Consider the following 27,624-nt stretch of genomic DNA (forward strand, 5'->3'; position numbering starts at 1 on the left):
CTGCAATTGTGAATTGGGAACCTCCTCAGAACGTGAAGCAACTCCATAGCTTCCTCGGTCTCGCAAGCTATTGCCGAAGATTCGTTGAAAACTTTTCTAAGATCGCGAAGCCTCTCTCTAATCTTATCCAGAAGCACGTCAAGTACGTTTGGTCTCCGGAGTGTGACATTGCTTTCAACACTTTGAAAGAGAAATTGATCACTGCTCCAGTTCTGACTCCGCCTGATGAATCCAAGCCATACGAGGTCTTTTGTGATGCCTCTCTCCAAGGTCTTGGCACAGTGTTGATGCAAGAGAAGAAAGTTGTTGCTTATACCTCTCGCCAATTGAAGCCCAATGAGAAGAACTCCCCCACTCATGATCTCGAGTTGGCGGCAGTTGTGCATGCTCTTTTGACTTGGAGACATCTCTTATTGGGAAGAAAAGTGGACATTTTCACTGATCACAAGAGTCTCAAGTACATTTTCACTCAGCCTAATCTCAACCTCAGGCAAACTCGATGGGTCGAAATGATTCAAGAGTATAATCCGAGTATCGAGTATACTCCAGGCAAGGCCAATGTGATTGCTAACGCATTGAGCAGAAAGGCTTACTGCAACAGTCTGATTCTCAAGCCTTATCAACCCGAGCTTTGTGAAGCTTTCCGCAAACTTAATCTGCAAGTTGTTCCTCAAGGTTTCCTCGCCAACCTTCAAGTCTCTCCTACCTTAGAAGACCAGATTCACCAAGCCCAGCTTCTTGATGCTATGGTGAAAAAGGTGAAGATTGGGATTGCCAAGAGTCAACCCAAGTACAAGTGCTACTGCCTTGATGACAAGGAGACTCTCTTCTTCGAGGATCGTATTGTTGTGCCCAAAGGTGAACTTCGTAAAGTGATCATGAACGAGGCTCACAATTCTCTCCTCTCCATCCACCCAGGGAGTACGAAGATGTATCAGGACCTCAAGCAGGCTTATTGGTGGACTCGAATGAAGCGCGAGATTGCTCAGTTCGTGAATGAATGTGATGTCTGCAGAAGAGTGAAGGCAGAACACCAAAGGCCAGCTGGTCTCCTCCAACCTCTTGCCATTCCGGAATGGAAGTTTGACCACACTGAAATGGACTTCGTGACTGGGTTTCCAAAGTCCAAGCGTGGCAATGATGCTATATTCGTTGTCATCGACAAACTCACTAAAGTGGCTCACTTTCTGCCTATCAAAGAGTCAACCACTGCAGCTCAATTGGCGGAACTCTATACCTCTCAGATTGTCTCTCTCCACGGTATTCCTCAAGTGATCTCTTCAGACTATGGCAGCATCTTTACCTCCAAGTTTTGGGATTCTTTTCAGAAGGCCATGGGCACCAACATCCGCTTCAGCACAGCTTTCCATCCTCAAACTAGCGGTCAAGTCGAGCGTGTCAACCAGATTCTTGAAGATATGCTCAGGGCTTGTGTGATCTCCTTCGGCATGAAGTGGGAGGATTGTCTTCCTTATGCTGAATTCCCCTACAACAACAGTTTCCAAGCAAGTTCGGGCAAGGCCCCATTTGAAATTCTGTATGGCAGGAAGTGTCGTACCCCTCTCAACTGGTCTGAGACCGGTGAACGTCAGCTTTTGGGAAATGACTTAATCACAGAGGCAGAGGAAATGTGCAAAGTCATTCGTGATAACCTCAAAGCATCCCAATCCCGTCAGAAGAGCTACTATGATAGTAAGCACCGTGATTTGGCTTTCGAGATCGGAGATCATGTTTACCTCCGTGTCTCTCCTAAGAAAGGTACTCGTCGCTTCGGTATCAAAGGGAAGCTTGCCCCCAAATACATGGGACCTTTCAAGATTGTCAGCAAGAGAGGCGATCTCGCCTATCAACTCGAGCTTCCTTCAAACTTTGCAAATGTTCATGATGTGTTCCATGTCTCTCAGCTCCGAAAGTGCTTCAAGACTCCTGACCGCACCGTCAACTTTGAGGACATTGAGCTCCAAGAAGATCTCTCCTATCGTGAGCACCCAGTTGCTATTCTTGAAGAGACTGAACGCAAGACTCGCAATAAGTCAATCAAATTCCTCAAAGTCAAGTGGTCACACCATTCCGATCGTGAAGCTACTTGGGAACACGAGGATCACCTCCGTTCTGAGTACCAGGCATTCTTTCAGTCCTAGATCTCGGGACGAGATCCTTTCGTAGTGGTGGAGTGTTGTAACACCCCGGATGTTACTTTCCCAATTTGTACTCCAACTCTTGCCGTTTCCGGAGTTAAGTTATTTTATTTTCTCGGGTTCGGGTTTTTGTCTCCGTGTGTTGTTGTCGTTGTCATGCATCTCATATCATGTCATCATGTGCATTGCATTTGCATACGTGTTCATCTCATGCATTCGAGCATTTTCCCCGTTGTCCGTTTTGCATTCTGGCGCTTCGTTCTCCTCTGGTGGTCATTTCTAGCTTTCTTTCGTGTGTGGGGATTAAACATTTCCGGATTGGACCGAGACTTGCTAAGCGGCCTTGGTTTACTACCGCTAGACCGCTTGTCAAGTTTCGTATCATTTGGACATCGTTTGATACTCCAACGGTTAACCGAGGGACTGAAAAGGCCTCGTGTGTGTTGCAGCCCAACACCCCTCCAATTTGTCCCAAAACCCACCAAACCCTTCTCCATCATCTAGAGCGCTCGATCACGATCGCGTGGCCGAAACCCGCACCTCATTTGGACTCTCCTAGCTCCCTCTATGCCTATAAATAGACCCCTCCTCCGAATCCGGATCTCCCCCTCGTCCCTAACCCTAAAAATCCGCTCGCACCGCGCCAGACATGTCCGATCCGGCCGGACAAGCCGCCGCCGCCGCCCGCGGCCACTGAGGCGCCGCCACCTGTCGCCACCACGTCGCCCACCACCGCGGCCCGCGGGAGCCCGGAGCCCCCCCCCCCCCCCCCCCCCGCCCCAAGCCGCCTCCGATCCACGCCCGCGCCTCCTCGCCTACCCCGCCGCCCGATCCATCGCGCGCGCCGCCAAACTTCGCCTCACCGCCGTCTGCATTCACCGATGCCGGCAGCCGCCCCGCTCCGGCCGCCGAACCTCGCCTCGCCGCCGCCCGCGTTCAACTGCGCCGGCAGCCGCGTCGCTTCTCGCCGGCCACCGCCTCCCCTGTCTCCGGCAGCTCCACCATCTCCGGCCGCCGTCGTCTTCAACTCCGGCGAGGACGGCGTCGAACCTCGATCTGCGTGCCCCGATCCAGATCTGGAAAGATTAGGGTTGACCCCGTTTTTTTCCTAAGTCCTGAGTTTTCAGATCCATGTGCTCATGTTCATAGCATCGTATCTTTGCATCCGTAGCACCAATTTGGGCATATAGCATATCAAAATGTTCATATCAGAGAGTACATCATTTCATTCCATTGCATCATTTTCATTTGAGTTCATCTTGAGGCCCGAAATGCTGTTAGAAGAGGGCTACTTGAGTTAATTGTCAGACCTGCTACTCCATTTGCATATTTGTCATTTTTGCCATGATTATTGTGTGCATGATATACCCATGAGCTCTACATATGTTTTGTTAAGGGTTTTTCCATCTTTCCAGAGGTGCAACCCATGTATTTTTGTGATGTGTGTGGTGACTAGAACAAGCTTGCGAAGTGGTGCACTTGGTAATTCTGATTTCAGGGACTTAGCAATTCCACTAAGTCCTTGAGCTATTTATCTCATGTTGTCATATGTTCTTGTTGTTTCCTAGTGATCCGTGCCTCTTTTGAGGATGATCAGTAAGGATGTTTTGTTAATCTTGTAGTTCTCTATCCATCCATGTCCTTGTTTGCAATTATGGAGCACCCTAGCTTGAGTCAATCGAGCTCTACTTTTGCTACTTTGTGAATCTGGGCAGATTGTCAACTTGTTTGCAATTTTGCCGATGATGTTGTAGTTGATCCATGCATGCTATGCTATTGTTCTTGCCATGTCTAGCTTGCTTGTCTATTCTTGATGGACGTATGCTTAGTTTATCATGACTTGCTCCGTAGTGAGTGCATCGAGCTCGTAAACATGCCTACTTGATATCTGTTTTCAGCATGCTCCAGTTTTCACTAAGTCTGTGATCTGATTATGTTTTTGCCATGTTCACCTGCTTGCAATTGTATTTTCTGAGCCCTTTTGGCTCAAGGTCACTAAGGGACTTTTGTTAAGCTCTTTGAGTAGCTCCATGCCATGCTTTATTTTGCCATGTTCAGGTCCTGTATCATGTAGTTTTGTTGCTCCGAACAGGGCTACCTGATCTGAAATTCCAGACAAGTGTTAATTTCACTAAGTCTGAGATCTGTTTGCCATATGCATTTTTGCCATGCTTGTTTGAACCTGTTAATGGATGAATTGGCCGTAGCTCAGTGCTATACTTTTGTTAAGCATCGTGAGTGCATCCCTTACATGTATTTTGTTGTCATGTTTGGGTGCTGTAGCATGTTCATCTCATTGCATTTAGATGGCTACTTGCTGTAAATCGCAGACCGGTGTCATATTTTAATCGCTTGCCATTTCCAAACCGTAACTCCAATTCCGACGTTCTTTATATCGTTTTCAAGCGATTTCATCTCATCTTTCCAGTGGCACACTTGGATTCCTAAGTTGAGGCCAGGTTCATGCATTCATTGTCACTTCTTGCATACGCATCCCGCATCGCATCCCACATAGCATACCATCCTTGCATCGTATTGTTTGATCCTTGCACGTGGTTGATTGTGTCCTTGTTGCTTGTTTGTCTTGTTTGGGTAGAGCCGGGAGACGAGTTCGCTAACGAGGAGCCCGTTGAGTTTGCTTTCGAGGATCCAGTCAACTCTGACAACTTTGCAGGCAAGATGATCATACCCTCGAAATCACTACTATCTTTGCTATGCTAGATTGCTCGCTCTTTTGCTATGCCAATGCTACGATGCCTACCATTTGCTTTCAAGCCTCCCAAATTGCCATGTCAAACCTCTAACCCACCATGTCCTAGCAAACCATTGATTGGCTATGTTACCGTTTTGCTCAGCCCCTCTTATAGTGTTGCTAGTTGCAGGTGAAGATTGGAGGCCGTTCCTTGTTGGAACATTTATTTACTTGTTGGGATATCATTATATTAACTTGTTATCTTAATGCATCTATATACTTGGTAAAGGGTGGAAGGCTCGGCCTCTCGCCTAGTGTTTTGTTCCACTCTTGCCGCCCTAGTTTCCGTCATATCGGTGTTATGTTCCCGGATTTTGCGTTTCTTACGCGGTTGGGTTATAATGGGAACCCCTTGATAGTTCGCCTTGATTAAAGCTTTTCCAGCAATGCCCAACCTTGGTTTTACCATTTTCCACCTAGCCTCTTTTTCCCTTGGGTTTCCGGAGCCCGAGGGTCATCTTATTTAAACCCCCCCCCCCGGCCAGTGCTCCTCGGAGTGTTGGTCCAAATAGAGCCACTTGCAGCGCCACCTCGGGGCAACTCGAGGGTTGGTTTTAGTTGTACGTAGTGTTCATCTGAGTGTGCCCTGAGAACGAGATATGTGCAGCTCCTATCGGGATTTGTCGGCACATTCGGGCGGTGTTGCTGGTTTAGTTTTAACCTGTCAAAGTGTCTTGAAGAACCGAGATACCGAGTCTGATCAGAACGTCTCGGGAGGAGGTCTATTCCTTCGTTGACCGTGAGAGCTTGTCATGGGCTAAGTTGGGACTCCCCTGCAGGGATTTGCACTTTCGAAAGCCGTGCCCGTGGTTATGGGCAGATGGGAATTTGTTAATGTCCGGTTGTAGATAACTTGAACCTTAACTTAATTAAAATGAATCAACTGAGTGTGTTACCATGATGGCCTCTTCTCGGCGGAGTCCGGGAAGTGGACACGATGTTGGAGTAATGTTTGCGCAGGTTGCTCTCTAGTTTCTCGCTCGCGCTTTGCCTCCTCTTCTCGCTCTCTTTTGCGAACAGGTTAGCCACCATATATGCTAGTCGCTTGCTGCAGCCCCACTTATTTTTACCTTGCCTTACCTATAATTTTAAATAGTCTTGATCACGAGGGTGCGAGATTGCTGAGTCCCTGTGGCTCACAGATTACTATTACACTAGATGCAGGGCCTGATGATTCCGCTCCAGGTGACGCGCTCGAGCTCAAGTGGCAGTTCAACGAGGACTCTCAACGCTATTATGTTTCCTTTCCTGATGATCAGTAGTGGTGCCCAGTTGGGGGTGATCGGGACCGTGTCACATGTTGGGTTATCTTTTATTTTGGCGCCGTAGTCGGGCCATGAGTGTTTGGATGATGTAATGTTATTTATGTACCTTGATTGACGTGGCGAGTGTAAGCCAACTATGTTATCTCCCCTTTATTATTATATTACATGGGATGTGTAAAGATTACCTTACTTGCGACATATACCTTCAATGCGATTATGTCTCTAAGTCGTGCCTCGACACGTGGGAGCTATAGTCGCATCGAGGGTGTTACAGTCTAGACCCCAAACTGCGAAAGGCCAGGCAATGGGGATGGTCTTGAGCGCAGAAGTCGGCTGGTGCGGCTTGGAGCTGAACTTCTGGCACCCTTTGCATTTTTGGACCAACTCCTTGGCCTCTTCCAAGGCCGTCGGCCAGAAGAAACCGTGCTGAAAGGCTTTGGCGACGAGTGCTCTTGAAGCCGCATGGTGGCCGCATTCGCCTTGATGGATGTCTTTGAGAATCGCCTGGCCTTGCTCTGGCTCTACGCAACGCTAGTAGACACCAGTGACATTGCGCCTGACCAGCTCTCTATTGATTATGGTATAGGCTGCCGCCCGGCGTTGTACTTGCCGAGCTGAGGTCTCATCATTTGGTAGCTCTTTGTTCACCAGGAATTTGAGGATGGGCTGGGCCCATGAGGGTGCTGCTATTTCTTCGACTACCAGAACTGCGAATTGGACGAGGGCGGCTGGGCTGGGAGGCGGCGGGTTGGAGTCAACAGCCGCTTGCTGGGTTGATGAAGTCCCCAGGCCGATTGGGGCGGTCCTTGGGCCGAGTTCTGGAATCTTCGAGTCCGCCACCGCAGTCCCCGGGCCGGGCTCGACTGTGGCGGCTTTGGAGTCATCCGCCAAAGTCCCCGTTCCGTTTGCCGGAGCTCTGGAGTCGGATCCTCCGTCTTCGGGAGGAGCCGGCACAAAAAATGGAGTCTGATTCTGGTGAAGGCTTGACAGACGGCTTGAGGAGGCGTTGAAGGGCGACGCCAGATGGTATTGCTTGGCGGGTAGAGCCTATTCGTGCCAAGGCGTCTCCTTGGTCATTGTCGTTTCTTGGCACATGGAGGAACTCGCACCCTTCGAAATACCCGCTGAGTTGCTGCACGAGGAAATGGTAGCTCGCCATGTTTGCGTCTTTCGTGTCCCAGTCGCCAGATGACTGCTGGACCACTAAGTCCGAGTCGCCATAACACAAGATCCGGCGGATGCCAAGTTCTTTGGCAAGCCGGAGCCCGTGAATGAGCGCCTCGTACTCGGCAACGTTGTTGGAGGCGGCAAAATGGATTTGCAGTGCATACTTGAGCTTGTCGCCTTTGGGAGAGGTGAGGACGACGCCGGCTCCCAAGCCGGTGCGCATCTTGGAGCCGTCGAAGTGCATCCGCCAATGGGTGGAGTCAGGCGCTAGAGGCAGGTACTGGGTCTCGGCCCAGTCGACGAGGAAGTCGGCCAGTGCTTGTGATTTGATAGCGGTGCGGGGCTGGTAGTAGATGGTGTAAGGAGCCAGCTCTATGGCCCACTTGGCCACTCGACCAGAAGCATCTCGGCTACCGATGATCTCGGCAAGTGGAGCCGTGCAGACCACCGTGATTGGATGCTCTTGAAAATAAGGCTTCAATTTCTTGGCAGCAAAGTGTACGCCATAGCACATCTTCTGGTAGTGGGGGTAGTTCTGCTTGGAGGTCGACAGTACCTCACTCAGGTAATATACTGGTCTCTGGACAGGCAGCGCCTTTCCTTCCTCCTTGCGCTCCACTACCATGACTGTGCTGACTACTCGGCTGGTGGCAGCGATGTACAGGAGCATAGGTTCCTTAGGAGTCGGAGCCGCCAGGACGGGTGGAGTAGTCAGCATCTTCTTCAACTGGTGAAAAGCTTCGTCCGCCTTATGGTTCCACTCGAAAAAAGTGGTCTTCTTCATGAGTTGGTATAAGGGGAGAGCTTTCTCACCCAGCCGACCGATGAATCGGCTGATGGATGCTAAGCAGCCGGTGAACTTCTGCACATCCAGCAGTCGGCTGGGTACCTCCATTCTCTCGATGGCCTTGATTTTTACTGGGTTGCATTCTATGCCGCATTCAGAGACCAGGAAACCTAGCAGCTGGCCGGCTGGTACTCCGAAGACACACTTCTCAGGGTTGAGCTTGATCTAGAACCGGCGTAGGTTCTCAAAGGTCTCCTTGAGGTCTTCCAATAGTGTTCCATGCTTTTCCGTCTTCACCACCACGTCATCTACGTAGACGTGGGCGTTCCTGCCAAGCTGCTTGAGGAGGCACTTCTGCATGCAACACTGAAAGGTGGCGCCGGCATTCCTCAAGCCGAATGTCATGGTGAGGTAGCAGAATGCTCCAAACGGCGTGATGAAGGCGGTCTTCAATCTGTCAGCCGGGTTCAGCTTGATCTGGTGAAATCCCGAGTATGCATCCAAGAAACTCAACAACTCGCATCCGGCTATGGAGTCTATCACCTGGTCAATTCTTGGTAGAGCAAATGGGTCCTTGGGGCAGGCCTTGTTGAGGCTCGTGTAGTCAATACACACTCGCCATTGCTTGTTCTTCTTTAGCACCAGGACCGGATTTGCCAACCACTCCGGGAAGAAAACTTCCATAATGAAGCCAGCTGCTAGGAGTCGGGCTATCTCTTCTCCGACAACTCTTCTCTTTTCTTCTGATAAGCGGCGCAGGGGCTGCCTGACCGGCTTTGCATCAGATCGGACATGTAACTTGTGCTCGGCGAAATCCGTCGGTACACCTAGCATGTCCTTGGGAGACCATGCGAAGATGTCCCGATTCTCACAGAGGAAATCGACGAGCTCGCCTTCCTATTTGCTGTCGAGGTTTGCACCTACGACGGCGTACCTCTCTGGGTGCTCCGGATCCAAGGGTATCTCCTTTGTCTCTTTGGCCGGCTTGAATGAAACTTCGGCTTCCGACTCCTTCGGGTCGGGCGATATCTCCGGCTGCTTGCCGGCCATCGCCACAACTCGTTCAAGGAGTCGCTTCTCGGCTGCGATCACCAGGGACTCGGCCAGCCGACTGCTCTCGGCCGCGCAAGCGGACGACTTTCGGTAGTCGCCAGCCACAGTCAGAATTCCCCTGGAATTGGGTGTCTTCATCTTGAGGTAGGCGTAGTGGGGGACCGCCATGAACTTGGCCAAGGCGGGTCGGCCAAGTAGCGCATGGTATGGGCTCTCAAGGTCCACCACCTCAAACCAAACAGACTCTCTTCGGAAGTGATCTTTGTCCCCAAAGAGGACGTCAATCAGGATCTTGCCGATTGGTGAGCAAGAAAGCCCAGGAACAATGCCGTGGAACACAGTCCGGCTGTTCTGAAGCTGTCTTTGCTTGATTCCTAACTTCTCCATGGTGTCCTTGTACAGGATATTGATGTTGCTGCCCCCATCTATCCGAACTCGCGAGAAACGCGCGGCCCGTTTGTCCGTGGCAAAGGTGGCGTCCAGGACCAAGGCATAGGAGCCTGGACTCGGCATCACTTCTGGGTGGTCAGCCCTGCTCCAGCTGATGGGCTTCTCAGACCAGTGCATGAACTCTGGCGTCTCTGAGGCTACTGCGTTCACCTCTTGTCGCTGAAGCCGCCTGCTGCGTCGATCATCAGCCACACTGGTGAATACCACATAGGCTCCATGCTCTTCATGGTATTCGTCTTGTACTGTGCCGACTGGCCTGACTGCCGGCTGCTGGGGCGGAGGCGGAGGTGGCTACCTAGCAGGCGGGGGTGGCAGGAGGCCGTCTCCCTTGGCGATCCTGGTGAGCCAGTGGCACTTCCGGGTGGTGTGATTCGACGGCTTCGCGCCGCTGTGGAACTTGCAAGGTCCATCCAAGGTCTGCTCATAGGAGAAGGTCGGCAACCAGTTCGGCTTGCCGCCTTTCTGTCGCTTGGGCGGAGGCTGCTCTTCTGGCTGCTGGGCTTCAACGGTCGCGACCTGCCGGCTGCCGGAAGCCGGCTGCGGGGCCTTGCGCTTGTTGTCGCCCTGCTGTTGTCGCCGGCCGGCATCTGCCGCCGGAGTTCTTGGAGCCTGTGGAGCTACTTTGCCAGTCGTGCTGATTTGAATTTCCGCCTTCATGGAGGAGTCGGTCGTGGCGTACTTGTCCGCTATGATCAGCAGCTCGTCGAGGGTTTCTGGCTCATCACAGAGGAGCTTGTGCTTGAGGAGGGTGCCTTCTCGGCACCCAGCTGTGAAGTACTCGATGGCCTGCACCTCGTGCACGCCCTCGCAGGAGTTCCGGAGCTCAGCCCAATGCGTGAGGTAGTCGCGAGTCGACTCGTCAGGACCTTGCACGCACAAGGAGAGCTGACGAGGCTTGGGAGGACGCTTGTACGTGCTGGTGAAGTTGCGGACGAACGCTTCAGTGAAGTTGACCCAGTTGTTGATGCTGCGGGGCTTTAGGCTGTTCAGCCATGTCCGGGCCGTGCCCTGGAGCATGAGCGGAACGTACTTTATGGCGACACGCTTGTTGCTGTTTGCTATGCTGACAGCCGTGGAGTAGTCGACTAGCCAGTCTTCCGGCTTCACGGAGCTGGTATACTTGGGCGTGTCTCTTGGGAGCGTGAACCCTCTGGGAAAGGGCTCGTCCCGAATGCGGGACCCGAAACAAGGCGGACTCAGCTCGTCTTCTTCTTCCAGCGCCAGGGACTGGTGAAGTCGGTCGATCCGGTGGCGGGCGTCATTCTCTCCAACTCCCTCTCGGCGGCCAAGGCGGTCACCGAGAGTCGGATGGTCAACAGGCGGCGGGGAGACTCGCCTCTCCTTGCAGGGAGGGGGAGGCGGACAGTCGTCCCGTCGTTCCACTGCTCTCGGGCGGCCATCTCGGTCGTGCTCTATGGAAATGTGAGTCCGACTGTGGCTGACAGCTGGCTCCTTGTCTTTTCTTCCTCGGGCGCCGCCGGTCGGCGTCCGAGAGATCACGCCTTGATCTTGGTGTGGGTCATCGTAGGGCCGCTGCGGCGCCTTTGTGCGGCAGCCGGCCTTGTTCTGCGCTGCGGCCGCGTCGAGGAGCCGCTGGACTCGCTCCATCATGAGGCGGCGTTCTTCGCCCTCGAAATTTTCCAGCTCATCCACCGCTGCCTGGGCGGCTTGGATGTTCTCCGCCGGTGTAGCGTACACGGGGCGGCTAGCCCCAAATAGGCTGGCGATGGCTACGCCGCGCTGCTGGACCGCGCCAAGGTGGCTGGGCCCTGCCGGGGCCGGCGAGCCGCCAACAGCGCGATCCATCTCCCGCTGGTAAGCTTCTGACAAGTGTCTCATGCTGGCCAGCTTCTTCGTGCCTTCAACGAGCTGAAGGCGGCGCGCTTCTAACATTTCCGCGTCAGCATCTTCCGAAATGGGCGCAGTCGGGTCTTGCAGTGCTGCGCCGAGTGAGTCGGGCGCTCCTCTCCCAGGGAACTCGTCATGACTGATGACTAGCACCTCAGTGACGGTGCTTCCGTCGCTTTCTACGTGGGGGGAGGTTCGTCGTAGACCACCACGTTGGTGGGGAACGCGTCGATCGACGCGGTGTCGGAGTCGACCAGCATCGGGTCGGTGGAGCCTACGGACTCCAAGTCTACGGCAGGCTCGCCGGAAACATGGAGGTGATTGAGGAGGCCCGCGAGGAGGTTTTCAGGGCCGCCCGCGCCTGCGTCGGATGCAGGTTCGTCGGAGAGGCGGACCTCGCCGACAAATTCGGCCAAGGAGCTGGCTGCGCAGGCGATCTCAACGCCGTGCAGCGCGTCGATGCAAACTTCGCCTGGCGTGCCTGGCTAGCTGCGCTCGCCAGGGAGGAAAAGGGTTCCCGTCCAGAACAGATCTACGGAGGGCGGTGCACCAGGCCCCACGGTGGGCGCCAAATGTCGGGGGTTTGGTGCGACATATGCCAACGGATGGCTTATCATGGTGGGGGCGAGTAGAACGTCGCCGGTGCCTGGAAACAGGATGAGGCGAAGACATGCACGCCGGCGAATCTTACCCAGCTTCGGGGCTCTCCGGGGAGATAATACCCCTACTGCTGCTCTGCGGGGTCTCCGCATGATCACTATGGCCAAGTGTTTACACGGTGGCTCCTTGAGCTGTTTCGGGTGGTAGAAGAGGGCAAGGCTAGCTCTCTCCTTCTATCTGGTATGGTCTAGAACTACTGGGATCCCACCCCTTGCATGGGTGCCCTGGGGGGTTTATATAGGCCTTCCCCCAGGGGTACAATAGTAATTCGACTGGGTGAGGGCCCAGCCGTCAGTGCCTCCGACCTCTGACTTCTCCGCCGACTGCTGGGGCCCACCGACTGGTGGGACCCGCCGACTAGTCTGGTACGGAGCCGACAGGCCGCGTCCGCCGCGGGCGGGTCTTACCGGCCGCTGATTACTGTAGTTGTGCTTCTGATGACGCAGGCTTGGTCATGGGGTCGTGGCAACAGCCCCGCCGCCTGGCGGGCGATCACTGTGGCCACTCCCCATCTCATCTTGATTAATGGCGCGTGGGCCCCGGGGGAGGGCTCGGCCGACTCCCCCGGGCCGACTCCCGACAGGTCTGACTGGCGGTTCTCCCGCCGTCTCCCGAGGTCTCGCTGATTGGTGGGCCCCACTGCCTCCAGCCCGTACAGACAAGCCGTCGTGGGAGCAGGACTTGGTACCGTGGTGCTGATGTCAGGGCCGGCCGAGCAATAGTGCCACGCCGCACGGAGATCTTCCCGGGTACAGCGTGCTGTGGCCATGCCCGCCCTTGGTAAGGGGCGGGAGTGGGCTTCACTGTAGCCACGCCTCTGCCCCGTCCCCTTTGATGAGGTCATGGGTTTGCTGGAGTCGCCGGCCGACTCCCCAAAGCCGGCTTCTCTGGAAGTCATCCCTGGAACTCGGCCGTGAGCGGGCAGTCGGCCGCCCTGGCATCGACTCCTCAGGAGACGGCTCTTCTCCCTGGGGTCTTAAGGGGTGCAGCCTGCCCCGATGTCTTGAAAGGTTATGGGACTCGGGTTGGCCTACCCGTGGCCCATTACTCCGACAGCTGCCGACGAAGATGAAGACGAGTGGTTTCCCAGGGCCAAGCCCCTGTGGAGATCGTAAGTATTCGGATACCAGAGTAAATCATAGCATTCCTTTGTCTCACTTCTTTCCCTAATGTCGAACATGATTATGCAGACCGCCGCAAACCAGCATCGATGTATCATCGGACGGCTCCCTGGGCTCGTCGGACATGGATAGCGATCCAGTCCCACTGCCACCTCCCCTCATCCTGCTGACGACACCGAGGTGCTGTCTCAAGAGGCACCGGATCGAGGGGAGACTGTCCTGGAGGCGGCTCAAGGCGACCTTCCGAACTCTGGGAGCCGAGGGGACGGGGCCCCTGATAGCTCCAATTTCGGCCCTCAGCCGAACACCGCACCGGACCCTCCAGCGGTTCCAGGCTCGGGCAGGCGGCCTCCTTCTAAGAGGGGCAAGACGCCTGTGCCGGTGACCTCTGTCCATCCAGAGGCGCCGGACAATCTGCTGGAAGCGCTTCGCAGCGCTTCCATCGATGAGGAGCACCGCACTATCATGAGTGCGGTGATCCAGAAGGTTCAGTCCGCCAAGAGCGGATTGACTGAAGCCTGTGCCAGCCTTCTAACAGGCTTTGAGATAAGTGTTTTAAAATGTAGTAGAAATATTACCGCCTAAACAGTAGCCCCTGATGCTTTGTTTGGTTTTCACAAAGAAAAGCCAAACAGAGGATCAAATAATATCGCAGGAGTCTAATATAAGTATGTCAATATGCATATGCAGGCTTCGCTGTTGGCGTCCGCCGCACTGACTGCGGAGGTCGCCGTACTGATGCAGGACCTCGAGGGGTCCAGGAAAGAGCCCGGCCTTGCCAAGAGGCAGCTCGAGGAGACCAAGGGTAAGTAATACCCTGTCTGTAGATATGTATATATAAAAGAAGACGTGATTGCAAAATGACAGGATCAACGTATATTTGCCAGGGCCACGACCGAGGTGGCAACCCTGAAGCAAGCGCTAACCAAGGTCGAGGATATAGCATCCAAGGAGCGCACCGAGCGAGAGAAGCACGAGGCTCGGGTGGGCGAGGTGCAGGAAGAGCTCCAGGCTCTCGTGGCGAAGCACGAGGCGTTGGAGCTTGACTCAAAGACACGGGTGTCTGTGGTTGCCGCGGTCCTCGAGAGCGCAAGAAGTGCCAAGGCCGAAGCCCAAAAGGCCCTCCAGGAGATCGATGCGATGAAGAAGATAGCGGAGGGTAAGGCTTTCTATATGCAAAGCAAGCATGTAAAAGTAAATTACCGATTACTTACCCAAATCTGGAGCTCCCCAGGAGCATTCGCAGATTTGCCCCGCAACGTGTCCGATGCCGCACAATTTTACCAGGCTGAGGATGGAAGCTCAACGGAGAAGTTGTTCTGGTCTTGATATGCTGAAGCCGAACACCCGGTGCCAATGAGCGACCAGCTGAAGCAGATGGTCGAGCTACATAAGGCAGCCGATCGGGCCATGAAGAGCTTTATAGTCCGGCCGTGGCCTAGCGACGCCCTTCCGAATAGCTTCTTCGGCCTGGTGAGGCGGCTTGTGGATGCCTGCCTGCGGCTGGAGGTCGTCAAGCGATCTGTCTGCATTGAAGGTGCACGCCGGGCTTTAGCCCGTGTGAAATTGCAGTGGGTCAAGCTAGACGCCGTGAAGCTGATCAAGGAGGGGCCACTGGAGGGCAAGGAGCACCGCCACCCCGAGATGTATTATGAGGGTGTTCTGCCGGGTGCCCGTCTCATCGCGGATGAGTGTTCAAAAGATGTAATATTTGACTAAGACTTGCTCGTTTTATCCTGTAATTATGAAAACTTGTTTCATATGCGCTATGCAACGCTTGTTTGAATTTAAAATATTACATTCTGTTTGGCTGTTTATCCAATCTGAGAGATGGCTAGTCCTCGGCTTCTTCCCCCATGCCACGAGTGCTGGGGTGTTCGGGATAAACCTGAGCACTCTTGTTCCCATGTTTGGGTCCTTCGAGGGAGGTGCTCAGCACAACGAACAAGGCAACCAGACTAATAATGCTTTATCACTCTCACTTAGCCATAGAATTCTATAATTTTAAATTTTGGCGAAGCCCCTGGTGTTTGGAAGGCCGAATATTTGGGGCGCGATACACGCCTTTAAGCCGGACAGGGCCAGCCCCTCGCTCTAAGCGGCATAAGTCTTTAGGGACTCGAAAACCTCGCTGAATAGCGACCAGTCTCTCGCCTTATCATGACAGTCAGTTTTAGCTTTCTCTACTGAGGTGCTGAACCCAGCAGAACCGGGGCACAATGGCAGTAGTTCTCCTAGTACTACCTTAGCCGATAGAGCGGAATGTAAGGTACCAAAACATAGGAGCCGGGCAAACCCAACATTTGACCAAAGACATGATTCAGAGCTAATGCATATAATGCTATAAGTTCAGGATGCCGCACTTGTGAAAGTTTTCGGACTTTTCACACCGTATTGTGGGGTACATAAGCCCCTGTTGTATTGGCCGTACCAGAGTGTACGGTTGCAAGTCGTCATTAATGAACACACACACACACATATATATATATATATATATGACAAGAATGCAATAATAGTCGTAATGTCATGCATTGTTTATTCAAAAAATTGCGTTAAAGCATAATGATACAGATAGTGCGATAAGCAAAGAGTAGGACTATGTCCCCTCCAAGGGCAAGCTGAGGAATGATATGAAATTGAATATTTCGCTCGTTACTGTAATCAACCTGGGAATTTCGTGGTATGACGTAGCTGTCTGCCTCCTTGGTTGCTGCATCATGTGTTCGGCAATAGTGCTACCGGACAGTGTTTCCAGAGATTAAGGTCCTGAAAAGAAAAGAAAAAATAACCAAACGGGAAGCACCTAGTGCGGTTTAAGCCGTGTCTTGGGGCGTGCCGCAGTTGTGCCCCCCTCCCCACCTGTGCCCATGGTATTTTTAATGCGTAATTATGTACGTGCAGCACGAGTTTCGCTGTTGGGCTGGGATTGGGGTGACCGCCGTATTGCTACGCGAGCTCAGATCGCATCAGGTGGTCTATTTGCCGATTGCTTCGAGCGCGCTTGAAGGTGTTCGGGCTTTGAAGCGCCGAACTGGTTGATTGCCTTGAGAGGCTGCTTTGTGCTTCTGCTGCGAGGGCCGCGGTGTGCTCCTCTATTCGGAGGGAGCGCTCTATGTTTCCATTTACTGTAATAACTCCATGAGGTCCTAGCATCTTGAGCTTGAGGTATGCATAATGCGGTACCGCATTGAATCTAACAAATGCGGTTCTCCTGAGCAGCGCGTGATAACCACTGCGGAACGGGACTATGTCAAAAATTAATTCTTCACTTCGGAAGTTATCCGGGGATCCGAAGACCACTTCCAGTGTAATTGAGCCTGTGCAATGGGCCTCCACACCTGGAATGACGCCTTTAAAGGTCGTTTTTGTGGGTTTGATCCTTGAGGGGTCTATACCAATTTTGCGCACTGTGTCCTGATAAAGCAGGTTCAGGCTGCTGCCGCCATCCATAAGGACTCGAGTGAGCTGGAATCCGTCAATGATTGGGTCTAGGACCAGTGCGGCAAATCCTCCATGACGGATACTAGTGGGGTGGTCCCTGCGATCGAAGGTGAGCGGTCAGGAGGACCAAGGGTTGAACTTTGGGGCGACTGGCTCCAACGCATATATGTCCCGGAGCGCACGCTTCCGCTCCCTCTTGGGGATGTGGGTCGCGTATATCATGTTCACCGTCCGCACTTGCGGGGGAAACCTCTTCTTCCCTACAGTGTGCGGCTGCCGGGGCTCCCCCTCATCATTGCTATGCGGCCCCTTGTCCTTGTTTTCGGAAATTAACTTGCCGGCCTGCTTGAACACCCAATAATCCCTGTTGGTGTGATTGGCTGGCTTGTCTGGGGTGCCGTGTATTTGACAGGAGCAATTGAGTATACGATCCACACTGGACGGACCCGGCGTACTTTGTTTGAATGGCTTTTTCAGCTGACCGGGTTTAGAGCCTTTGAATCCGGCATTGACTGTTGTATCCTCAGTATTTTTGCTGTTAATGCGGCGCTTATGTTTGTTGCGACGTGACCTGCTATTGCCGTCCTTGGTATCTGAGGTACCATGGTTCTTTGATATGTTATTACTGCGAGCTAGCCAGCTGTCTTCTTTCGCACAAAAGCAGGTCATGAGCGTCGTGAGAGCTGCCATAGATTTCGGCTTTTCCTGACCAAGGTGCTGGGCTAGCCACTCATCTCAGATGTTGTGTTTGAAAGCCGCTAAGGCCTCCGCATCCGGACAATCGACGATTTGATTTTTCTTTGTAAGGAACCGAGTCCAGAATTGCCTGGCCGACTCTTCTGGCTGCTGAATTATGTGGCTCAAGTCATCGGCGTCTGGTGGTCGCACATAAGTGCCCTGAAAGTTGTCGAGGAATGCGGCTTCCATTACTTCGTCTGTGAAGCATAGAGTCCCTTGGCAAGCTATTAAGCCAATGCCGCGCTGGTCCTTTGAGCTTTAGTGGGAGGTATTTGATGGCGTGTAAGTCATCACCGCGGGCCATGTGGATGTGGAGGAGGAAATCCTCAATTCATACTGCGGGATCTGTTGTGCCGTCGTATGATTTAATATTTACAGGTTTGAAACCTTCTGGGAATTGAAGTTCCATTACTTCGTCTGTGAAGCATAAGGGGTGTGCGGCGCCTCTGTATTGGGCTATATCGTGACACAGCTCGAATGGGTCTTGCCCGCTGTGTTCGGCCCCGCCGGATTTGCTTTTACTATATTTATTGTCTCGCAGAGTGGTGCGCCGTCGTGATCCGTAGATCGATCTTGCATGCTTTGCTTTGTCCTCCAATATGTCTCGCAGGTCTGGCGTATCTCCCCATGCCTTTTTATTTGAATGTCGTCAGGGTGGAGGCTGAGCTTTTGGCTGGAATGCCTCTCTATCGCGGCCACGAGGTGGCCGATCAGCCATATCATACGCTTCTTCCTCCAGTCGGAGTAGTAACCTGCACTTTAGGTAATTCTTGGAGGGGCGCTCGAGTTTATATTCCTCGGCCGCGAGGACTTTAGTCCATCTGTCAGCTAGCAGATCTTGATCAGCTTGAAGCTGCTGCTGCTTTTTCTTCAGGCTATTTGCCATGGCCATAAGCTGGCGCTTGAAGCGTTCTTGTTCGATGGGATCCTCTGGTACGGCAAATTCACCGCCGCCGAGGCTTGCCTCGTCTTCGGAGGGGGCATGTAATTGTCATCCTCCTCTCCGTCTGCCGCTCTCTCAGGAGAGCTGGCTACTTCATCCTCCTGCTCTAAATCTTGCTAGAGGGGATTGTTGTTGTCTTCGGCACTATCCGGAGTGTTATTATCTCCTGTGCCAGTATCACCACTTTTGCTTTGGCGGGACTTAGAGCGGCGCCGCTGACGTCGGCGCTTGGGTTGCTTCTTGGAGGGGTCATCCTCCACTATCTCGTCGCCATTGCCTTTGTTGGGTGTATCCACCATGTATATGTCATATGACGAGGTGGCTTTCCAGTGCCTTATAGGCGCTGGTTCATGTCCGTCTCCTACATCATCGTCCATACCGTCGATGTCTTCGGAGTCGAAGTCGAGCATGTCGGTTAAATCATCGACAATGGCTACGGAGTGGGTGGTGGGTGGGCATCGAATTTCTTCATCGTCCGCATCCCAATCCTGTTGGCCATAGTCCTGCCAATGCTCTCCTGACAAAGAGAAAGACCTTAGTGCATTCAGAATGTCACCAAAGGGCGAGTGCTGAAAGATATCCGCGGCGGTGAATTCCATGATCGGCACCCAATCGTATTTGGTTGGTAGGGGCGCGGATGGTTCGGAGTCCGGAAAAGAGTCCGGCACCTTGGAGTCACGGGCTGCGCAGAGGGTTAGGCTGGTGTTCGGCTCGATCGTTGTTGGGACTGCAGCCCCTGAGGCGGTGTATAACCACCCGTCCTTGATTGGCGCAGTTGGCTCCGAGCTAAGGGTCAGAGCTGATGCGGGCGCGGCCTCTGGGGTACTGTTCGGCGACAGAGCTAGGTCATACCCATCGTGACAGTGCGGCGCGCCCGGCTGTGGCCCGGATCCGTCGAAGATCAAGTCTCCGCGGATGTCGGCCGTGTAGTTCAAACTTCCAAATCTGACTTGATGGCCAGGGCCGTAGCTTTCAATCTGCTCCAGATGGCCAAGGGAATTAGCCCGCAGTGCAAAGCCGCCGAATATGAAGATCTATCCGGGGAGAAAAGTCTCACCCTGGACCGCATCGCTATCGACGATAGTAGGAGCCATCAAGCCTAACGGCGACGACACAGAGGAACTCTCAATGAAAGCACCAATGTCGGTGTCAAAACCGGCGGATCTCGGGTAGGGGGTCCCGAACTATGCGTCTAGGCCAGATGGTAACAGGAGGCAGGGGACACAATGTTTTACTCAGGTTCGGGCCCTCTTGATGGAGGTAAAACCCTACGTCCTGCTTGATTGATATTGATCATATGGGTAGTACAAGAGTAGATCTACCACGAGATCAGAGAGGCAAAACCCTAGAAGCTAGCCTATGGTATGATTTTATGTTATGGTTGTTGTCCTACGGACTAAAACCCTTTGATTTATATAGACACTGGAGAGGGTTAGGGTTACACAAGGTCGGTTACAAAGGAGGAGATATCCATATCCGTATTGCCTAGCTTGCCTTCCACGCCAAGTAGAGTCCCATCCGGACACGAGACGAAGTCTTCAATCTTGTATCTTCATAGTCCAACAGTCCGGCCAAAGGATATAGTCCGGCTGTCCGGAGACCCCCTAATCCAGGACTCCCTCAGTCAGGCTGACTTTGGTAACCCGAACACGCCACCTGGACTAGTGTCAGGCGCAGGGTGTTGTCACTTCACTGTGAGAACCGGATGAATAGTATTTTGACCATCAAGTGTACCACAGTTGTACTACTACTACTAGTAGTAGTAGGAACATGAGTATTCCAGTATTGTATAGCGGAAATAGATCTCCCGTGCTAGCATGTCTGTTCACTTCATCGTTCAGGTATCATCCATATTGCGACCAGAACCAAATTCTCGTGCATGCCTAATCAACGCCCTACCACGATGCATGCAGTGGTCGTTATGATGCATCAAGGACGGCATGCAGATCGTTCCACACTTGAGAAGAGGAAAAATGGAAAGGTAGAACACGGCAGCAGACGAAGAGAACGCTGGCTAACGAGGCTGGGAGGGGATCGAGCAAGAAGTTAATGCTCCACGCCTAAAGGTTTTGGGAAAACCTGATTTTCATAAGGTGACTTATACTCACCTAAATGGAGGGAGTATTCCTTAACCAGAGAATGTTGTGTCTCCCACTCACGTGCTCAAAAAAAACTACGACACATTTTTTTTATAATTTTGCATAGTTCCACCTATCAAGAAGGATGGGCACGTACACAAACAGGTACGACTCATCAGTCTACCCGCATAGCCTTTTCGTTTAGTCTACCTAGCCGTCTAATCAACTTCCTGCACACCACTTCTCCCATTTACTTCTCCATCGGGAACCAATTCTCCTCGGCTTCTTCACCTCCCCTTCGTCTTCATTTGCATCCAAACCCCGTACATATGCAAGCCAATCTCCACTCGCACCGAGCCTAACCTGTGAAACCGTGGGCAGGGGGAGAATTAGGAAATGGACACGAAAGTAGTCTTTAGAATGCATTTACTACATGATCAAACTCATCTTACCTGCTCGTCGGAGGAAATCTGAGTGGCCCTCAACATCGGCATCTCAAGGAGCGTCAACTTGCAACTATGGCCACGCCGCGCTGGAGAGACCCCCAAGGAAACATCCTCGTGCATTCCACGGAACATCAAGATGCATTCGTATGAGTAGTTTATCTTGTGAGAGAAAAGGATGAACGAGGGAAGGCCTCTAGAGATAGAGATGGACACTACTACTACCAATGTGCTGGCCCGTGCGTTACAATGGATCCAAAGTAGTAGAATAATAATTGTTCACGTGCTTGAAATATAAACACTCTAGTTTTGATATACATGTGTCAGCAGACATGACAGCTTGTCCATGGAAGTTGAACCACGACGACCATCACGTTTCTTGTTTCTACCACTGCCACACCCACACGCGATTCCCACGATGCCGCTCCAACCCACGGCACGACGTCCCCCGACGTGGACATGGATCTTCTGACGTGGCTATCACTGCCTTGCCCTGCCTTTCCTTCGCTAACAGGTGGGAACCACGCTTATGGGTCCCACATGTCAGTGACAGAATGGTAGGATTGTTCACGTCAGGGGATCCTCATCCCCCCGACGTGCCCCTCATCCCTCTCGGCCCCACCGCTCCTCTTCCTTTGTGTGCATGACATGCGGGCCAGCTGAACTGTGGCGACCATCAACTTTCTACCACAGACACACCCGATTGGACACGGTTTGCCTTCTCCGCTGTTGTGCTCCGATCCGTACTCCCGCACCATCGAATTTTCATCCAGCGGCTGTGACACATTTCATCCCGGGCATCAATCCTTAGCTGGAGTACTTATGTACTCCCTCCGGTCCTTTTTACTCTGCACATTGGATTTGCCGAAAGTCAAACTTTGCTAAGTTTGACCAAATTTATATTAGAAATTATTAGCATCTATAATATCTAATAAATATAATATGAAAATATATTCCAAGATGAATCTAATGATATTGGTGTTGTTATGTGAATGTCTATAATTTTTTATATAAACTTGGTCAAAGTTGGAGAAGATTGACTTCGGACAAACCTAATATGCAGAGTAAAAAGGACTGGAGGGAGTACTACAGGTAGTACCCGCCAATGTGGCCATCTACGCCTCGTAACGCCCCGACGCCCAGCTGTGGCACCCTCGCCACGTCCACGCCACCACCGGCCGGTCCATCTCGAATGAGTGAGTCGCAAAGCACGCCACCACCATGAGAATGACATGTGGGCCAGCCGCATTTAAGGTCCGCATGTCATTGACTCATAGGCCGGGCACTAAGCCACTGAAGTTCGGTCCCGTGGGCCCTGAGAGGGAAATGTAACTGCTGTGGCAGGCCATGTGGTGCTCCCACGGTACGAGCTCGTGCCAAAACTGGGATTTGTTTCTTACTACTACCAACTAGTACTAGTAAGGTACACGTGCATTGCACGCATGATATTCCGGTGGTTTGTGCATTATGCTTCTACATGTGGACCTTTTTGGATTCTAACATGTGGCAAAATCTAGTGGAATGTAAGGTTAGGCACGTTTGATTAACTTAGGTGAGTGCTTGGTTCAAGCCACACCTTAGGCAAGCCACACTAAGGCCCCACATGACATACACACAAAAAATGTGGCAAGATTCCCTTAGGCTTGCCAACTTGTTTCTCTCGTTTTGAAGAACTAATAACTTTGCCAAAGCTTAGTTGTGGCAAAGTTAGTCATGAATTAAGTTCAACCATGGAGTCTTCTAGATTATACATGTGGCAGAATCTGGTGGATGATATCCAACGGCCAGTAGTGCTCGGATTTGCCATCTTTGTACCGTCGGATTGGCTTCATCCAACGACCAACTTTCAAAGTAGGGGGTATAGATATAGATGTGTCGGTCCGTTGCAATTTATCAGTATATATATATCTATTTAGTGGAGTGCACTCTAAACACATTATCTATTTATTTTTCTCTAACCTTCCGTTGCCATGCAACCAAGCCACATAAGCTTCATGGGTGCCCCCCACATCATATTAATCATACTACGTTGATTTAAAAAAAAAGATAAATCACCCAAAACAAGATCTTCCCGTTTTTTGTTCCTACGATGTTGTGCCGTGCACATACCTATTAGCTGTATAGTGGTAGTACTAGTAATATAGTATTAGGAGTACAAACTTGGTACTAGTATGAGTAGTACTAGTACGGAATGCTCCTACTCTATCAACGAGCCCCGTCTGACACCAAATTTCTTGGCTTCCGTGCTACAACTAGATCTTCCCCTCGTTTATGTTTTCCAACCCGGCGGCAGGCGGGGTGTCGGTTTGCTCAACGGCGGTCCCACATGAAAGTGAAAATGCTAGGCAACACGCCTTCCCTAAGCTATGTGTCATGCCGGACGGGCCGTGTTGTACTCCCGATTCCCGGGCGTGTGGGGGTGCGACGCGAACGCGGCAGGCTTTTTCCTTTTACCAGCAATGTGCCCGTGCGTTGCGACGGATCCAAAGTAGTAGAATAGTAGTATTTGTTCACAAACTTGAAAGAAATCACTATTGTTTTGATATACTCCTAATATATTACTCCCTCCATACCTAAATATTTGTCTTTTTGAGATTTCAAATGGACTATCACATACGGATTATATAGACATATTCTAGTGTTTCTAGCAAGATGCCCGCGCGTTGCACGAAGTTGATGGAAAAGGTAAGCACAACTTATAAATTGACGGATGGAGTACTAGTTATAGTGATGCATATAATTAAGCAAAGGGATCGCACATGTCGGTATTGACTGGAACGAGAATGCAACAGCACAATAAGAATTAAGGCCACGATGATGCGATCGCAGTGGTGGTTACAGAAGGCAAGAAGAAAGACGGATCCACGAACATACGACCTCCTCCTCCTCAACTTAGTGCGCCGGGCCACTGACCGGCAGCAAAGGAGCGACGGCTTTTGTGGCGAGGTCGAGGTGCTTCTCAGCAAAGGCATCCAAGGATTCCAGCCGGTTGAGGAAGGCCAACGTAGTAGCGTCCCCACTGGCCTTATAGATACCTATGTACACGATTTCCTCGTATATGTGGATGTGTAGGTCGACGAATTCTTGCAGGGCGACGCGCCTCACGGCGAGCACGACCTCCAGGTGGACATTCTTCGTGGCGTCGGTGGGCAGTCGCAGGGCCACCAGTGCTTGAAAGAGGTTCTGGCCATGGAGGCCGATTAGGGTGGCAGGCAATGAGGAGCCCGGGCGCGCGGGCTGGAGGAGTACGGCGATGTCGTCCGCGAGATTCTTGAGGACAGTGAACTTGTTGCTGGTGGCAACGATCATCTCGTCCAACTGAGAGTCGTAGTTGGCATCGAAGGCGGCCATCCACCAGCCGGTCTCCTACACCGTCTGGAGACGATCCTCGGCGCCATGCCGCAGGCCAGCGTCGTGGAAGATCTGGCGCAGCCGCTGGCCGCTCACGCGCATTACCGCCATGGGTCTGGAGTGAGCTCTTTTGCGCTTAGTGTAGGTTCTTAGGCAAATGCTTAGGTGCGTATGATGTGGTAGATGCATTGGAATGGAGGGGCGCCTTTATATGAGGGCAATGAGGGCAAACTGCGTTGCATTCACATCATGCAGCCTCTTTTCCCGGACCTCCTCCCATTACTTCCCTCATGCATTAATTGAAGGAGGATGCATTGGCCGTTCAACATATCGGGAACCGCTACTCCCTCCCTCGTCTGCATTAAAGCCGTATCGGGAACTGCGCCGCCCACTGTCAAATCGAATACTCCCTCCGTCTAGGTGAGTATTAAGTCATCTTACGAAAACCAAATAGTAAACACATAGGCGTGGTGCATTAACTCTCACGTTGTTTCTTATTTTTTGACATAAATAGAGGAATCAACCAAGAAGAGATGTGGGGCTTGTATGCTTTTAATGACTTGAGACTATCAAACATGACATGAAGTGGTCAGTTCGTTGCACAAGAACAAATACAACCCACGTCAGCACACACGCATCTTATATAGCATCACATCCAATGGCTATAAAAGATGAATGAGACCAAATTATATCTCATCTAGATGAGTTCTAGTAAAACTGTATTAGTAATACTTAGTACTCCTGCGCCATGTATCATATATTAGTATCATGTAGTACTTTATTTATTTATGAGGTATCCAGATGGCACTGCACCGCCAAGAAAAGAGGGTAACATCAAAATTATGGACTACTTTTTGAGTATGTTGGTAAGGTCCGGTCATAGTCACTTGTTGAAATCTTTAAAAAGACAAATACTCCCTCCGTCCGGAAATACTTGTCATCAAAATGGATAAAAGGAAATGTATCTAGATGTATTTTAGTTTTAGATACATCTCTTTTTATCCATTTCGATGACAAGTATTTTCGGATGGAGGGAGTAGAAAACAGAGTTGGTGATGATGGTGTGCGTGCATCCTGCAATATAGGCCGTCGGATTTATATCTAACGGATAGGAAAGAAACTATGGCAATTTTGCAAAAATATACCCACACATCTCTCCACGTTCGCAAATAAGGTTCCCTCGTTCAACCTTTTCTCTCACAAGATAAACTACTCATACAAATGCATCTTGATGTTCCGTGCAACGCACGGGCAGCTAGCTAATTTCTTTTAAAATAGTTGCTGCGATAATTGGGTTGAAGTGATATATTTTATGTCTGCCCCAAATGATTTCAGATTCACTAGTAGTAACAAAGAAAAGGTTGCCTTGTTAATTAACAGAAAACAGGGTGAAAACTATCACATGAGCCCGGTAAAAACAAGGCACACTGGGTTCAGCGTCATCGTCACTACAGCTGTGCGCACGCAAGAAGTCTACATATCAAGGGGGATACCGAGCGAGGCACCGAGACACAATGTTTGAGAGAGAAACCAATTGACAGATTATGATTAGATTTAGTTGTCACCCTTCTGCTGTCATTGTTGGAGGGGGAGGGAGAGAAAGACGTATCGAGAGTGTGCGCAGTAGGCACAGAGGCACAACTAGCGAGTGTGTGTGTGTGTTTAAAAGGGGAGTAGATAGATTATTATCAAGATCAATGTGCCACCCTACTCCTTCGGTGCCGGGTAGTGTGTGTGTGTATGTTTGAGAGAGAAGCCAGTCGATAGATTAGTATCAAGATCGAGGTGTCACCCTACTCCTTCGGTGTTGGGAAGTGTGGGTGTGGGGGGGGGGCAGTGACACTCACATATCTCTACTCTTATAAAAAACAGAGTTGTTGATGATGGTGTTCCTGCCATCCTGCAATATAGGCCATCCGATTTATATCCGACAGATAGGAAGGAAACTATGGCAATTTTGCAAAAAGATACCCACACCCCTCTCCGCATTTGCAAATTAGGCATTCCCTCGTTCATCCTTTTCTCCCACAAGATAAACTTCTCATACAAATGCATCTTGATGTTCCGCGCAACGCATGGGCATCTTGCTAGTAGGGAGAAGGAGTTTGTGTGACACATATCTAGCTATATTAAGGGATAGGTAGATAGCATATGTGTGAGAGACATTATTATACTTTGAGACATTAGTGGATGTGGGTGGGCGGAATTAAAGGGGTGGGCGTGTTAGACATAGAGAGCATGTGTGTTTCTGTGTGCGAGACTTGTAGGACGGGGTAGAAAGACAAATTTAACCCTGACGGAGGGAGAAAAATACATGAAGTGCGCGTGTGTGATTCCGATGTCCATAGGGAAATGAGATATGTATGCGTGTGAGAGAGATTGCACAATTCATTCACGTATCACTATCTAGCGATCGTGGACGTGCATCGCTTGAACATAAGTTAATATCTACTTCGTATCGTGGCCAAAGGTACAAAATCGATTCAACGCTATAAAGATTGGACACTCACATATCACATTTTTTCTACTTAAATAAACCTTTTCAGTTGTGCATGCCAAAGTTACAGTGATGTTTCAAACAACCAATGTAGCTATCATGTACATGCACCATTGTTACTCTTGCATTCAAATTCATTAGTCTTGGATGATTTAAGTTTCTATTTTGAATTAATATATGTAATATTCATATATGAATTCAACGGGTACGCAATTTATGAAATGGAGGCTATGTAATCATATGAGGTAACACTTTTAAGTAGCTGACTACAATATCCATTTCTTTTTGTGCGCCTCTACACTAACACGTCAATGCATTATGTTTAAAGTAAATAACCAATGGCACTAAACTATCTATTTACACGAGAAATACATAGGCTGAGCGTTTGATCCCCTTTTTGTGAACATGCCACTACACTTGTACGATTTGCCACGCCCATGTGAACATCCAAGTTATCGGCGCATCATCCCGAGTTATTGTCTTTTTTCTGGGGTGGACTTCACACCAGTTATTAACTGCTGACGCGTGCCCTGTGTACACAGTCTAGCATGACCTTCACGCTAGCACGGTCCAAAATTAGTTGAAACTGGATACGAACGATCCCGCAGGCGGCAAAATCTCCCGCCTACTTCTAAAATTTCCGCCACCTTAGTCTTTAGCATGCAAAATCCCCCCTTTGTCCTTGGTGCACGGAGACCAACAGTTACAATACCGCCCTCATCTACATGATAGGTCGGGGCTGCTTTGGTAACTTCCGGTTCCCCCACTACACGGCACCCCCGTTTCCTCTCCCCTCCCGCAAAAATGACTAACTCCACAGCACCAGAGCATCTTACATCATGCCTTCCGTACTTCATCGCCCTTTGTCCCCTCCCCTCTCGAAACCCTAGGC

This window comes from Triticum aestivum, chromosome 6A, assembly GCF_018294505.1.
Source record: "Triticum aestivum cultivar Chinese Spring chromosome 6A, IWGSC CS RefSeq v2.1, whole genome shotgun sequence".
In the NCBI taxonomy this organism is placed as follows: domain Eukaryota; kingdom Viridiplantae; phylum Streptophyta; class Magnoliopsida; order Poales; family Poaceae; genus Triticum; species Triticum aestivum.